A 16,937-nucleotide genomic window follows, 5' to 3' on the forward strand; every position below is an offset into this window, starting at 1 on the left:
CACCATGGTTGGTAATTTTACCAGGAGGCCACAGAAAAAAACAAGAAGACACTGTACCTTGCCACACACATTAATGTCTCCTACTACACTCAATTGAAAGCAGAGATTTTTGTTTTAATTGTTTACATTTGAGGTTGCATGATTGTTTATAAATGTATTCCAATTGTAAATATGCACACACATAAAATGTGAGATTTAAAATGTATGCGTGTATGTGTGCATATCTCCTATGTAGATGGCCACACCAGTTTTATCTGTGGCACAATATGTTACACGCCTTAAAATAAGCTTGAAGAGATGCTGAGGGTACCCGCATGCATACACACCAATATGCATACCTACATTTATGCTAACACATTACAATGTGCAAATCTACAGTATACTAACACGCATACTTACATACGCACATATATAAAATCATACATATACCTACTCAGTCACTAACGTGCAAACCTACATCCTTGCTGAAGCGCATATCCACACGCACCAAAGCGAGCACAGACCACAGATATTAATACATACTAACACACAGAAACCCATACACTCCCGCATAGTCCCAGAAACACAAACTCATACTTATTCACGCATGCACACCTGCATCAATACCTACACATATACACATACACCAACACACATACCCACATTTACACTCATACAAACACATCCCGATACATTGGCGAAAACATACCCCAGCCACATACACACTCATTCACACACATGCCTCCTTAGTGGCACACACATACCCATTGCAACACCCGACAAAAACATATACTGAGTGAAACACACGGTCACACTCACATGGCCACGCACGTGTCTCACATACATAATGGTAGTAAGGCGGGGAGGTGTTAAGACGAACCAGGCCCGGTGACCATTCCATAGACATACCCAAGGCTGAGGGGGCGGGCTATTCTCTCAAGACGTTTTCTGTCCCTTGATCCTGGCAGGTCCCTCAGGATGACGCGGGACCGAGCACAAAGGACGCCCCCTCCCACAAACACACACAGTGGCTGGGGGATGCCGCTGCACAGCGCCATCTCTCTGTTGCAACTTGGCCGCTTCACTAGAGAAACCTCTCACCTACTCCCGTCAGAAACACCCCCCTAGAGAGCTCTCCAAAGGACCTGCTCCCCAGCCTCTGACACAGATGGAAACAGGGGAGGGGAGCGAAGGGGACATAGAAAGGAGAGAGGAAGGAAGAGGTGGCAGAGAGAGGGAAATTAAGAGAGAGCGTGCGAGAGAAAGAGGAGGGGAACGGGGGAGAAAGAGGGAGGGAAGGAGAGAAATGCGGGAGAGAGGAAACTAGGGGGGGGAACTAGGGGGGGGAGAGAGTGTGGGGGGCAGAGAAATAAGGCGCAAAGAGAGAGAGAAAAAAGGTCGAGAGCGAAAGAGGGGCTCCCCGATATATACCCAAAGATTCTGAACAAAATATTTTTTCCCCATTAAATACATATTCATTCACTTCAATAATTGGATAATTCAAAATATCATAACCCGGCAAGAAATAAACTGTTGTTTCATGAGGAGATTACACGCGTCTTTCCTTTAAAGAGTTGTCTATTGTCGCTGCAGCGATGGGGCGGCTGGCCACGTTTGAAATGATAAATGATGAAAGGAGGAGCATTGCCTGCAGCATGTCAGCGGTGTGCGTGAGCCTGGGCGCGGGTGCGGCCCTCCTTACCGGTGAGTGGGTCATTGGGGGTCCGGCTCCTGTCGATCCCCGATCTTGCCCCGAGGCCCCCTCTTTTCTCGTCACGAGGCGACCACAAAGGAACCTGCAGAATTTACAGCCGCCGGGCACAGTTAGACCTGAACCCGCGGCGAGAAGCAAAACTGCAACGGCATCCAGGCGCTAGCGAGCGCGAAAACAACTGCAAGAGACAGCCTTTCACCAGAGGCATGAAACAAGCGGCAATACGGTCCCCAAGTGCGGGACGTACCCAGCCAAAGTATTGCCACCTCATAAGCCTCGCCGAAAACCCCTTCCCGCCGCCCTAAAGAACGGGTTATTTCTCAGCGCCATGAATATGCAGTTGGTTTAAAATAAATAAAGGACAAAACAACCTGAATTATCCCTCCACGGAGGAAATCCTTTTTGTTCGTGCTGACCTTTTTATATTTCAACATGGTTTCGCGTTTAATGTGGCCCGGCGCGGAGCCTCAATTTCGTGCGTGTTTTTTTCCATAAAGGGGCCTATTCAGGCCGCTCTGCGCGGGCTTTCATGGCGCAGCGTTACATCTGTCAGACTAATTGAGCACACAGTGGTATGGGAGGCTAACACAACTGGACAGACCATATTAATCAATGCGGCGGCATTATGTTAAGGTGCGTTAACAATTGCATAGGAGAATAAAGTACACACCAGCGGGGCAGCCATTGATCCAGAGCTTATAGGTCCCTCGATCTAAAAAGCACTATGAGGCATTGCAACGCCCACTGTTATTGCCCAGACACAAACAGAGACACTGAATGATTTATTTAGCGGGAGGGGGCGGGAAGAAAGACGGACAGCGGGAGGGGGGTGGGAAAAAGAATACAACAGCACAGCGGCCGACCTAATCAGCGGGAGGAGGGCGGGAACAAACACGGACAGCGGGAGGGGGGCGGGAAAAAGACCACGGCAGGGAAATAATACAACGGCCGACCTAATCAGCGGGAGGAGGGCGGAAACAGAGACGGACAGCGGGAGGGGGGCGGGAAAAAGACAGCGGGAAACGAGGACAGCAAGCCTACCTCATCTTAAGGAGCCGTAAAATGGCGGCCGGAAGCTTTAGAATTTTTCGGAATGGGGGCGTGGTTTTGCTGTCCTGAGTGACGGACAACGTCACTGTCTAAAGAACAGCAAAACTTACGCCCCCAAATCCGAAAAAGACGGAGCCTATTTGGAGGGACGGCTCACTCCTCCAATGGCTGGCCTCCGTTTAGGAAGCCAGCCAATGGAGGGAGAGCCAAAAAGAGGGAGGGATAAAGCAGCCCTCTTACTAACAATAAATCTCGGACTTCCGGTATGCCGACCGGATATTACCGAGACCTAAAAAGGAGCTTTACCTGTGCAACATAAAGTTCGTATGGTACCTTTGGGTGTGAGAGACAAGCTCAAATCACATTTGGATGGTCTGTGTTCTCAAGGGATCATAGAACCTACTGATAGCTCAGAATGGGTTTTGGCTATCGTTATTGCCCTTAAGAAGAATCAAGAGATTAGATTGTGTTTAGATCTTCGATCTCTCAACAAGAACATTGTAGTGGAGACTTATCCTTTGCCAAGAATACAAGAAATGCTGGCAGCTGTCAATGGAGCGAAGTTTTTCTCTATTATTGATTTGAAAGCGGCATACCATCAGGTCACTTTAGATCAGGACTCTAAAGATCTGACGGCGTTTATAACTCCGTTTGGGTTGTTCAGATTTTTGAGGATGCCTTTCGGCCTGGCATCCGCTGCCAGTGTTTTCCAAAAGTTAATTGAAAATTTGTTTAGTGGAGTTAAAGGAGTCCAGTCTTTTCAAGACGACATTTTAATTTTTGCTAAGACTATTGATGAGCATAATATCACTCTGGAAAAGGTTTTGAAGACCTTAAGCAGCAAAGGCATGACTGTGAGCAAGGAAAAATGTAGATTCTTAGTTAAAGAGATTGACTATTTAGGCCATAAAATAACCCAAGAAGGGATTTTTCCTAAAAAAGATATCATTAGTAACCTTGAAAAAGCTAGCAAGCCACGGGATAAGGATGCTTTACGCTCTTTTCTGGGGTTAAGTGAATATTATGCGAAGTTTGTGAAGGGATATGCTTTGGTTGTTGAACCACTCAGACAACTACTTAAAAAAGGTTCAAGATTTCTTTGGACTGATGTTCATGATTCAGCTTTTCAGGGTGTGATTAAGCTTATTGCTAGTGCTCCGGGTCTTAAAACTTTTGATCCAGAAGGGAAGTCTTTTGTAACTGTGGATGCAAGCACTGTTGGATTGGGGGCTGTTTTCACGCAGATGGTTAATGGCAAGGAAAGAGTTATTTCGTTTATCTCGAGATGAATCAGGGGTGCTGAAGTTCATTACAGTACGATAGAGAAGGAGGCTTTAGCCTGTGTGTGGGCTGTGGAGAAGTTAAAACATTTTTTGTGGGGTAGGCCTTTTGTTTTGGTGACGGACCATAAGCCTTTGGTTTATATGATGGCTGGTGTGAGGAGTGGTAAGGCGTCATCAAGATTGGTTCGGTTAATAGCGAGATTGCAGGAATTTAACTTTGAGATTCAACATATTCCAGGTGGAAAGAATTTTACAGCAGACAGCTTATCGAGGTTACCTCCACTTGGTGATTCTTGTGATGAGGTTGTGGATCAGCATGAGTGTGTAGTAGCAACTTTAGATGCCGTAGAGTCCAGCAATTTTGGTATTGATGAGAAGGAGAGGAATGATCATGTTGGTAAAGATAGTTTGTTAGTTAAAGTCAAATCTTATATTGTTAATGGATGGCCCTCTGTTAAAAATCTTGAATCATCATTGAGAAGTTTTGCACAAGTGGCAAGTGAATTGTCGATTGAAAATGGAATTTTATTGAGAAATGATTTGTTTGTTCCACCAGGGAGTCTTAGAAAGAAGATTATTAATTTAGCACATTCAGGGCATCCTGGTGTTTCAGGTACGAAGAAGTTACTCAAGAGTCAATATTGGTGGCCGGGTTTGGATGCCTCTGTTGAGAAGTTTATCAATAACTGTTCGGTGTGTGTTAAGTCGGACAAGCACTGGAAGGTTTCTACTGAACCATTGTCTATTGGTGAAGCTCCTACTGGTCCGTGGGAAAGGCTGTCTATTGACTTTTCAGGACCTTATGAATGTCTTGGCAGGGAAAAAAGGTTTCTGATTGTTCTCATTGATGATTTTTCGAAATGGTTATATTATTCTTTTGTGGAACATCCTAGTACTGATGCTGTTATTAGTTTCTTGGACAACGTTTTCAGGGTTGAAGAGGCACCCATTTCTATTAAGTCTGACAATGGTGTTCAGTTCGTTTCAAGCAAAATGCAAATGTTTTAAAAAAAGTTTGGGGTGTCTGCTAAGAGGGCTCCTCTTTATAGTCCTCGTTCCAATGGTCAGGTCGAAAGGGCTAACAGATTTTTTAAGGAGGGGATTCAAGCTGCCTTGGAGAGTAATTTGGATGTTTTTGACTTTTTGAAAGACAAAATATGGAGTTAACATCTAACTCCTAACTCTTGTACAGGGGTTTCTGCTTATTGTTTAATGAGAGGCAGACATGCAAGATTTTTGTTTTTGCCTCAACTTGGAAGCAAGAAGAATTTGACAGAAAGTTTTGAATCTTCTATCTCTAAAGCTAGAGACAATATAACTTCTGCACGTATGTCAGGAAAGTCCTATCATGATGATTTTCATCATTGTAAGAGCAAGGTTGTGAATGTTGGAGATTGGGTGAGGACTGTCAATCCTTCGCATACACCTAAAGGTATGTCTAAGTTTAGTATTCCCTTTGAAGTTGAAAAAGTTACAGAATCTGCTGTTTTACTCAAGGGTAAAGGTTGGTGGAGCAAGAGTTCAGTGGTTGTTCTTAAACCTGGCCAAGAAATTCTTTTTGATAAAAGGGAAGATGGTGAAGATGTTTGGTTTGATAATTCCTCATCTGATCCATTACAGAAGGAGCAGTTTGCTTGTTCTAGTAATGGTCTTGGTACTACTCTTGATTCAGAGGCTGAACCTATACTGGGTTCTTCTGTTTCTGATTGTGATGCTGGTACTAGTTCATCTGTTCTTGGTTCACATGTCTCGCATAAAAGATGTGTCAAGATGCCAAAGAGATTTGATGATTATATTCTTGATTAATCGTTCTTTTGTTTTGATTTGCTATTCTTTTGTTTTGTTTTTATTTTATTTTTGTTTTATTTGTGGAAAAGATACATGCGGTAATATCATTCTTCTCTTTCTAGCATAGTTGTTGATGTCATTCATGGAACCTTTATATGTATTGCAGAATGTTACACATGTAATGTGGAGTGTTGTAGTGTAACTGAGTTCTAGATCAGAGAAGCGGTTGGAGCTGATCTGATCTAGACACTTTGGTTTGTGCTCCAGTGGGTCCTTTGATTTAATTTATAATAAATCTTAAATTTAACCTTTTACCGCCTCCGCCGCTCTTTACAATGACTTTACAGAATTTGGTCACCAGAATCAGAACTGAAGTAACTCTGCAAATGACTGTAGGTTTGCTATGTCCAGGGCCACGGGAATTATGCGATTGAGCAGCCACAGCGATTTTTGTACAATAAAAGATTTGCCGTATTTGCCACATAGTCCATCATTTGCCACATAATCTACTAAAATGGAAAAAATAATTAAGTAATACTTCCCAAAAATATTCTGCATTACACAGCATGAATTGCTTTTCCTCGCTGCATAATTTACTCAACCCTGACGCATATTTTGGCCCTCCCATGCTGCATAATTCCAGTGGTCCGGGCTATGTCCTACCACTTGTATAGTGTCTTTATCAAGAGTCCATTCCTCAGCGGTAGGATGCACTGTACACGTGTGCGGCAGGAAACATGCTGCGTTTATGCAATCAGTTTCTCTTACTTTCCCAGCTGCTTCTAGGCACTCCCCAAGTGTTTCCTGTGAAGACAGTTATAATAGAATAATGGAAGAGCAGCTCCTATTTTATGCCTTGCCCACCGTCGTAGCTGGTGGGGCGGTCTGCCCCAGGCGTCACTATTTTTGGGGCGGCGGCCACCGGGCACTGATGACCCATGGTGGCGGCCTTTATAATTTATTTGCGGACACTGAAACAGTGTCCCCAAATAAATTATTAAGGCCGCCGTCATGGGCCATCAGTGCCGCGCGGCCGCCTCGTATGTGGGTCCCAGAGCAATCAATCTTGTAGCGCCCAAAAGCGCTACCAATGATGGCTCTGGGAATCTATTTTGGCCAGCCCCCCCTGTGCTGAATGCACAGCAGTGACGTGCGCCACCACCTTGCGCGGGATGATCGATTTAATTCAACTGTTTGGCTGTCCTCAACGTACATGCTGCTGCCCTGTCGTGTGTATGTATGGGGCATGGCGGCATGGGTCATTTTGTGTCTGCTGAGTGTCTTCAAAGGCCACTGAGACAGCCAGTACGAGCGTGCACACTCTGCGCAGCTCCAATATTAAGTTAGTCGCTGGCGGCAATCATGACTGCGCAGCTCTCACGGTGCACCTGGAGCTCAGGGGAACACCAGCCCTCAGAGTCATTCGTCGAGTCATGCCTGGGGGTCCCGTTGCCGAGGGGCAGGGGGGCTGGTGACCTGCAGACGTACATGCACCACTAGCACCAAACTCTGCAGGTGACACGGTTTGCCAGCACCCGTTGGGACTTCACGGACACAAGGCACCACTGTAATTAAGGTGATTTATATGCATGTTAAGTTGCGAAGCTGTTGTTCTATAATTATTTTAATGTACTGGTTAAACTGAAATTTGAAAGTGTTATATGGTATGCCAAGGCATTTTTTAGTCTCTGCTACTGGGTTGATTTATGACTAGTGCGGCGCGATCCGGTTGACGTGAGAGGGCCTTGAGGTCAGTAAGGCATCTCGTTCGATCCTTTAGTGGCTTTCGTAGCGTTAAATTTCAATACTTTTATAACCTTGTCGTCATGGTTAAATTCTAATTCAAGACTTTGGAAACTAATATGCCCAGGAGTCCGACAGAAATTCAGCTCTATATTCTATTTCCCAGCATGCCTTGTATCCTTCTGATGCAGATAGGAAGTTCAGGAAGTTTCAAAGTCCTCAGAGGTTTTTAGCAGGTACAGAGAATCGAGTGAAGTGAGAGCTTGCACTTGCTTTGAGGGATGGTGGAATTATGGGCTGTGAGACTGAGGGCTGGGGATTATTGTAGCCATGAAATACTTTATTTGTACGTGCTTATTTTTAGGAAATGTCAGCTGTACAGTGCTATTTGCACATGCACGAATCTGTCAGAAGTAAAATAATATAGCAAGCAATAATTTTTCTGTAATCCCAACATCTATATTTATCAAACCATTAATAACATTGAAATTCAGTGATTGCCTTCTTATTTGTACAAATCAAATCCCAAAACCTTTAAATAACATATTTTACTTTCAATTACTTTAATATTTCAAAACTATGTATAATGATGTTTTGTATGGTGTTACAGACTGTATCAATATTACGTTTTTTACATGTAGTTTCCTTATGGGTATTTTTATAGAGAAAGTGGCTATTTCCTTAGCAAGATTCAGTGTATTAGAAACACACTACTAATCTGTGTCTAGCCTGCAACTTCCACATTTGGTTCATATTAGGACCTCCACAACCATTCTTCTTTCCAAGGTCGAAATTCATTACCATGGAGGGTTGGTGGTACAAAAAAAAACTTATGAGCAGACAGTCATGAAAACCGCAGCAAACTCAGAAACAACTACAACCGTGCGGTCACGCAGTCTGACTCTGTCTGCAGTGCTCTGCTCAATTTTCAGCTGCCTACCATTAGCACACTTTAGTTTGGTGAGTTTTTAGAGTTTCTCGTTGGTCAAACGGTTGTAATTTGTGATATTTATGTTTCTCTCGTCATCTTCATTACTTACTTTTGCTTGCAAGAAAATATCACTCATAGCCGTTGAAATGTCACTCATAATTTCACTGAAATTATGACTATGTCACACATACCAATCTGAAACCTTGGCAGCTATGTGATTCACCAGCATGACTAGTAGCACTGGTGTTAATTTTCCCTGTGTGTCCAGATGTTTTAAGGAGACAGTTAAAATGTCAAGATAACACAAGTAAATAATGTTCCTGCTGGAGGGGGATCAGCATTTTGTCTAGTGGCAGATCTCACTGATCATGAAGTAACGCAGCGGGTTCATGTGCCTGCCGCAAATAACGTGTACCATGCAGTTCACTAAACTGCATTTTTATGTGGCTATCTCAGTGAGTTGCTGCATTTTGTCACAGAGCTCCTTTGGTTACTTGCAATTCATAAGTTACAATCCTAATAGCACAATCGCATACGAACTCCCTCCAAGGAGCTGCATTCAAACTGCATTTTATATGTTAATATGTTACTCAGGATCTCCGTCAGACCCGTGCCCACACCACGTATTCAATAAAGCTGACGCAGCCATCGCACCCCAACTACGGAAGGTCATCAACATGTCCTTTGAAACAGCGACATTTCCGGAAAGCTGGAAGCACGCCGAAATCAACACCCTCCTCAAGAAGCCCAAGGCGGACCCCAAGGACCTCAATAACTTCCAACCCATCTTCCTGCTACCATTCCCAGCAAAGGTCATCGAGAAAATCGTCAACATGCAATTGGCCCGCCACCTGGAAGACAACAACATCTTGGACCCGTCCCAGTCCGGATTCAGACAAAACCACAGCACAGAGACAGCCCTCATCGCCGCCACAGACGACATCAGGCGCTAACTAGACAACGGCGAAACATCAGCACGCATCCTGCTGGACCGGTCAGCCGCCTTCGACACGGTCTGCCATCGCACTCTAAAGACACGCCTCCTAGAAGCCGGAATCCAAGAGAAGGCCCTTGACTGGACCACGTTCTTCCTCTCCGGCAGAACCCAGAGCATCCGCCTCCCACCCTTCCGATCCGAAGCCACCGACATCATCTGCGGCGTCCCCCAGGGCTCATCCCTCAGCCCGACTGTTCAACATCTACATGGCCCCTCTCGCACAAGTGGCCCGCCATCACGACCTCAACATCATCTCCTACGCCGATGACACCCAGCTCATCCTCTCCCTCACCAAGGACCCACACACCGCCAAAACCAACCTCCACAAGGGAATGAAGGCTGTCGCCGACTGGATGAGGAGCAGCAATCTGAAGCTGAACTAGGACAAGACGGAGGTCCTCATCCTCGGCCCCCACCCCCTCAGCCTGGGATGACTCCTGGTGGCCGACCACACTGGGAACAGCACCAACACCCATTGACCATGCACGCAACCTAGGATTCATCCTTGACTCCTCCCTCTCCATGTCTAAGCAGGTCAACGCTGTCTCCTCCTCTGGCTACAACACCCTCCGCAGGCGCCGCATAATCTACAAGTGGATCCCGACCGAAACAAGAAGAACGGTGACACAGGCCCTCGTCAGCACAAGACTGGACTACGGTAACGCACTCTACGCAGGAATCCCAGCCAAACACCTACGACGACTACAACGCATCCAAAACGCCTCCGCCCGACTGATCGTCAACGTCCCCCGCTGCAGCCACATCACCCCCCACCTGAGAGACCTTCACTGGCTCCCCATCGACAAGAGGATCACCTAAACCAAGCCATTAAAAAATACAATCTATGGGAAAACTTTGGCTACACGATGAGGGAAATGTATAAAAAACCAAGAGCAAAAATACTAATCAACGGAACCCTCACCAGCAACATTGAAATACAAAGAGGGACAAGACAGGGGTGTCCATTATCACCCCTACTTTTTAACCTTTATATTGAGCCCCTTGCATGTTCCCTGAGAAACCACACCTTAATATCTCCTTTTAAACAGCAAAACTGGTCAAAGAAAGTGGCACTCTATGCGGATGACTTGATTATATTCACAGATAACTTTGAAAACTCCACTAATGCAATAGAGGACACGATACTTAAGTTCGGCAGCGTATCAGGCTATTTAACAAATCAAGCAAAAACTGAGGCTATGAGTTGGAATACGCACCCCAATACTCCATACACTAGAAATAAAATAAAATACCTGGGGATCAACCTGGTCAATGAACTAGGAAAAATCCCCCAATTGAACTTGAACAGAGTCCTTGCAGAAACAAGGAGACTACTCAAAGTGTGGGATGGGCTACCTTTAACCTTTCTGGGAAGATCTAACATCATACAAATGTAAATTATAGCCAAATTTACATATCTTTTTAACACCATCCCCCTGGAATTCCAGAAAGACGCTTTAAAGAAAATCCAGAGTGAATTAGCCAGTTTCATTTGGTCATCTAAAAGTACAAGAATTGCATGGAACAAACTAAGGAGGAAGAAAGAGCAAGGAGGAATAGCCAGTCCAGATCTATTTGAATATTATAGGGCATTTCAATTTAAGAACATGAGACCCCTGCTAAGGAAGTATCAATCCTACCCAGTCTTTCTACATAATATGACAGGCAAAGTAGACCCTTTTTTATTCAAATTTGGCCATCCAAAATTCTTTAAAAAAATAAAACTAAAGATTTTATACAATGCTGCAAAAATATGGTATCAAATCAGAAACACTATCAGTTGACCAGTTGGGCCAAATCTCTCACGGAAAAAAAAATGGGTAATGAAGACTTGGAGAAGGAAATGACAAAATCCTTACAAATAAAAAAGGAAATATCTAAATGGTACTGGGCTTTCATAGTGGCAGGAGAAGAAGATTGTCCAGTTCCCGAAACATTATGGAGGAAAGATCTGCCTGAAGTAGACCTTCAGATTCTTTGGCAAAAATTTTTAGAAAAATGCTGGTCCACCTTAAAACCAGCCACTCTGAAAAGGAACCACTTGTTCACAATTCATAGGGCATACTGGACCCCAAAAAGACTATCAAAATTTAAAGGAACAAACACAAAATTCTATCCCAAATGTGGAATGGAGAAGGCGAATGACATCCATATGTTCCAGAAATGCCCTTCACTCACCTCCTTTTGGGATGAAGTTGGTAAGACGATAACTATGGTGTTGGGACTTCAAATAGATGTAAGTATAACTCATTATTTTTGGAATTTACTTCACTAACGATATGAACACAAGTAAGTTGAATAAACAACAGGAAAAGTTACTATTTGTATTAATACTGTTAGCAAGGAGAGAGATCTGTATTAACTGGGTTAAACCAGCACCTCCTATACACGCAAACTGGCTAAATTCCATATTAAAAACGAATAAACTTGATAGGAAAGGGAAAACTAGCAAAAAGTCAGACTTTTGGGAATTATGGGAACAGTACTTCCAAACAGTTTAACTAATATCTTTTATATAGTACCGGTAATCAAATCCAATGATTAAAGCGATGGCAATAATTCTGGCGGAAATCATTTCTGCTGAGTAGCCAGGATGGCTATCTCCTCCCCCCATAAGAAATAGAATTATTGACAATGATAAAGGATAAAGGAGAAACCTTTTTGGAAACAACACCTAAAGGGATACTTCCCAACCAAGCACGAGAAACATGGGGCAGTGACGGCCCGAAACTCCTTATACATACAATCGCAAAATGGCACTCCACAACGCCGGACCAGCCTACCTGAACAGCAGACTCAGCTTCTACACCCCCACTCGCCAGCTCCGCTCCGCCAGCCTCGCCCTCGCCGCTGTCCCCCGCATCTAACGAACGACCTCCGGCGGCAGATCCTTCTCCTACCTCGCCGCTAAGACCTGGAACACCCTCCCTACCCACATACGGAAGACCCAAGACCTACTCGCCTTCAGAAGACTCCTCAAGACCTGGCTCTTCAAGCAGTAGCAGCACCGCCCCTCCCCATAGCGCCTTGAGACCCTCACGGGTAAGTAGCGTGCTTTACATGTACTCTGATTGATTAATTGATTGATACAACATTATTTTTCCTTCCAGTCTTTAATTATCCTAATGTTATTAAAGGGTTTTGCTTGGATGGAAATACATTCTTGGATGGGCACACACAAAGCTAGGGGTCACAACCCAGGTTGGACGGTACTGAATGTGGTGATGAGGAATAAGGTTAATATGGTTAAAAATACATGGTAACGGGATGGAATAATGGAGTATGTCTAACGTTATGACGTAAAGCATGCCAAGAATGTCAGAACACAAAAGCAGTGTGCAATTTCTCTAAGTCACTAGGCCTTGTGTGAAATGAACTTCTATATATCAACAGCAAACTGGAGGTTTTCGGCGCGATAGAGCCAAGCTACACGGTTGACTACATTGGGGGCTCCGGAGCAAATACGTCCTTTTTTCCGCAGCCCCACCTCCCCCTCTAGCTACGCCACTGGCCTTGCCCTTGTGCGATGTGCAGATGCATGTCTCCATCACTGAGAAATATGACCAAACCTGAATCATCTTCACCTCTTTAAAAACTCCACACACTCATATATATTACTTAAAGACATAAGTTTGAAAGCGGGCTAAAGCTGAGGGCTAAAGCTGACTATCAAGTCGACTGGCTACGCCACAAAAAAAAGAAACAATATCAAAAACCTCTCACACCCCTGTCTCACTAACTCAACAATCTGACCTCCCAACTCATTACTTGGAAACGAGATGTGAATGAGAGACTGGGTGAGGATCTTTAGAAGTCTGTCAAAGTTTGTGTGGCTAAGTAACTGCAGTGACCCCTAAATAAATTGCAAAATGCTGTTTTCTTTGGCGGGATGTATGTTCAAATTTTGTTCAAGAATCTAACATGGAGGAAATTAGACAATATGTTATTATGCTAATGAAGTGTTTAGTCGGTTACAACATACTCCGTATATGACAGAGTAAAAGACCTGCCACCTTAAAAAAAAAGCATTTGCAATGCAATAGGTATCGCATTTTCAAAACTTTTACCTATTAGTATTGTAAATTACTATGCCTTTTATTAGTGAATGTTTTTTAAACACATGAATAAAAGGCAATGTCATTTACAATGCCAATAGCTCTAAATCTCGCAAATGCGAGACTGGTTACATTGCAAATGCTTGTTTTTTCTTAGCTATCTGCTTCGCTAATGGGTACCAATTTTAGTTAGGTTCCCAGGCCTATTTTTCATCCCAGTCTGACCCTGTGGGCAGCCTGTTCAAGGGACTTGAGCGGTAGGTCCCTTTCCTGCCCATCCTCAGGGTTAGCGTTCACTTTATGCGTCTCCTCCATCAGGGCTATTCTGACGGATGGTCTAATAATGACGTACTAAGGTGCCGATTATTCTGCAACCAGGGCCAACTCCTAGGTGTTTTTCAGTCCCTCTATTGCTGCACACAAAGCACAAAACAGAGTCAAGTGGGGCATCAAACTGCATACTTCCATGCACGAGTACTTAATCCAGTCCAGGGGTTTTCTCTGCATATTAAACCAGGGTCACCAGAGTTTTCCAATTACAATTACAACTGCTGGTTATTTCTTTCATGACAATAATCTAAGTTTACTATATGCAGGGGGGTAACTTGGGGGGGGGGGGGGTATTTGGGGTGTTACACCCCTCCAATAAGTGTAGTCTGTAGTAATATGCTGTAGGTCGGGTATGGTGAGGTGTTTGTCAGATTTCTTTTAGGATTTTTACATGAATGTGCAGAAAAAACTCCAACACACACACTTTCGTCTCTGTTTTAAAGGTCTTTAAAAATTGTCATTTTACAAAATATTGCTTTTTAATGACCGCTTCCCAATGGTACTCCTCTTCCTTTCATAAATACAAAAAAAAGGGGGGGTCTTGGGGGATGTTTACCGACCATACATTGCTACTACCCCTATACCTATATATCTACCAACAACAGGTAGCAATGGGTCAAAGGAGAAATGAACTAACTGTGTATCTGGAAAAACGTGCACCTCTACTTTTGAGGTCACGTTTTACTCCTCTTCCTTTCTCCTTAAGTTGCCCTGTTTCCCATATAATGTATTTTTACCAGCGTGATTGTTGAAAAATCAGAAGTTCGCACCCCCTAATCTTAGGGACCAAGCTACGCCCCTGAATATATGACTCGCATCTCAAGGGCACAATATCCCAGTCTAGTTTTCCTGTCAACAAATAACTGCAATGTACACAGGGCAGGATTCTGGGGTACACGCGGGTGGACGGCGTCCACCCACTTTTTTCATGTCCACCCCGCCAAGAAGTTGGGCCCCACTGGAAAAGATGCTGAATTCGTCCCGGGGTTTAATTTCCAAACACCGGGACACTTTCAGCAACGCCTGCACGTTGTTATCTGCTTTCGATCCTCAACAAAGTGCAGGCTGGACCGGGCTCTCTTATTTCTGACTCCTGCTGGGCCCATAACAAAGGCTGAATTTGAGGGGTCATCAGGCCTCCTTTTGTTGGACTCTGCTGGCTGGCAGCAGTCAGGAGCCTCACACCTAGAAGCAAATGCAGCAAAGGGTAAACAAAGGCACACATCTTGTTAGCACTTCACACATACTTGAGAGGCTGTTTTTCACTTTGATCAGGCTTTGTTCAGGAGATATGCATGCACTGTAAGAACGTCAGATGTGTTGATCTTTCCCAGTATTTGCACAAAATAACTAGCATTTATATAGCGCTTACTACCCCTGAGGAGGCGTTGTAATAATTTAAATATCGCTATTTTTTGTTTTAAGCACTATGGGTAGAGGAAGCTTTACGCTGACAAAAGGCAACACTGGTTTATGTGAAGCTCACAAAAGTGTGAATCTTCTGCCTAAATCAGGAGGTTTTGCAAGTATACCGAAATGTGCTCAAATGATAGACCTGCTAAACATATGTGAGGGCTTAAGATCTGATGTCACTTCTTGTGATGCCACTTCATGTGATGTCACACACTGTGATGTCACGCGCCGCGATGTCAGGCGCCCTAATGTGATGCCACTTGCATACTGAATAATTAGGTTAGTCCCAAGACTTGTTCCCTGAATGTACCTGTTTGCAACTGATTGAATATGAGGTAAACCAGAATGTATTAATTTTTAATGGAATCCTAAGAACAGAAACAGAGTGTCCTACATGATATGCAGTCATCGGATAAGATTTCAAAATACCTATTTCGAAGTCTTTCTCTCTGCGTGATCAAACACAGGAACCGAGCGCTCCTTTATCTGAGCCGAGCACAGACCTGTTAAACATGTTTCCGGGTTCCAGTCTGTAAATTTCGAAGTTCAAGTTGCAGTAAGTACCGAGGTCGCAAATTGAGGACGGCGAAAACAGCTTTCTGCTTCTGCTGGTGAAAAGTAACAGGAGTTTCGCTCTGCTGCAGGTTCCCCTTGTCGCAAGGTTGGCACAGAGATGTTGTCTCGTTTCTAGCCTTCAGGTCACGTTGGCGCTTACGTATCCGTGGCGTCGCCTTTTGTAATATTAAGGTGAAAGCACCGGTTTCGATTCTGCATCATCTACCGAGCCCCGTTTCCGGCTTTTACTCCATTTTGTCTGAGGGCGTCTCCGTTTGTTACTTTTACCTATGCAATAGGGGTGGGGTCTACGAGAGTGGGACAGGTGCAAAGGCGTGGCTAAAAAGAACAAAATATTCTATTTACCACCCTGGTAACTGCATATTAAACAAGCATTTGCAATGCAATAGGTCTCGCATTATTGAAAGTTTGAGGTTTTGGCACTGCAAATAATAATGATTGTTAGATTATTATAATATTTTTTTTAATATCCCAACAGTAGCATAAGTAAGAGTGCAGGACCTTATGTGGCTAATGGTCCCTTTACAGCTCCACAGGGACACCTAGTAACAGTATGTGGCCTTTTCTTGCTTTTGTAGAGTTTATTACTTATGTTACTGGTTTGATATTATTTTTTAACAAGAAAAAACCTAACAAACATCATCATTTGCGAAGAAATTGCTCAAAATGTCAGTAATACGAGACATTTTGCATTGCAAATGCTTGTTTACTGTCACCACCTGGAGCAAGTAACGCCGGGAACATGGAAAATTAGGGGAAAAACCTATCACACTGGTTAGTAGTAAGTTTCACAGTTTGTTCAGACTTGCCTAGCACTTGATTACTACCTGCGGCATAATGGAAATCTAGAACAACTATCAGATTTTTTAAGAAGCCACAGACATTACTGTACATATTGCATTCTGTCCAGGTCAATAACACAGTTTTAAATTCGATTCAGCTCGCCTGGGATAAATTTCATTTTTTTTTCCAGAGTACTAAAACTACAATGTAATCTTTTCTGTTTGACATTACCCCCATGAACACTCTAACTGTATGTTGTGCACAGAGAGAGACAGACACTCATACAAGTCCCTGC

The 16,937-nt window shown here is 43.8% G+C and overlaps 1 protein-coding gene across 1 annotated transcript in view; it reads right to left on the reverse strand.

The window, feature by feature from the left end:
• Positions 1 to 16,099, reverse strand: part of LOC144828454 (uncharacterized) — a 46,786-nt gene extending 30,687 nt beyond the window's left edge. Inside the window, exon 1 of the mRNA XM_078686631.1 lies at positions 15,713 to 16,099. The gene's annotated coding sequence lies outside the window, so the exon portion shown is untranslated. The remainder of the gene's footprint in view (positions 1 to 15,712) is intronic.
• Positions 16,100 to 16,937: the final 838 nt, after the last annotated feature.

The sequence above is a fragment of the Lissotriton helveticus genome, chromosome 4_1, assembly GCF_964261635.1.
Source record: "Lissotriton helveticus chromosome 4_1, aLisHel1.1, whole genome shotgun sequence".
NCBI classification, from domain to species: Eukaryota; Metazoa; Chordata; class Amphibia; order Caudata; family Salamandridae; genus Lissotriton; species Lissotriton helveticus.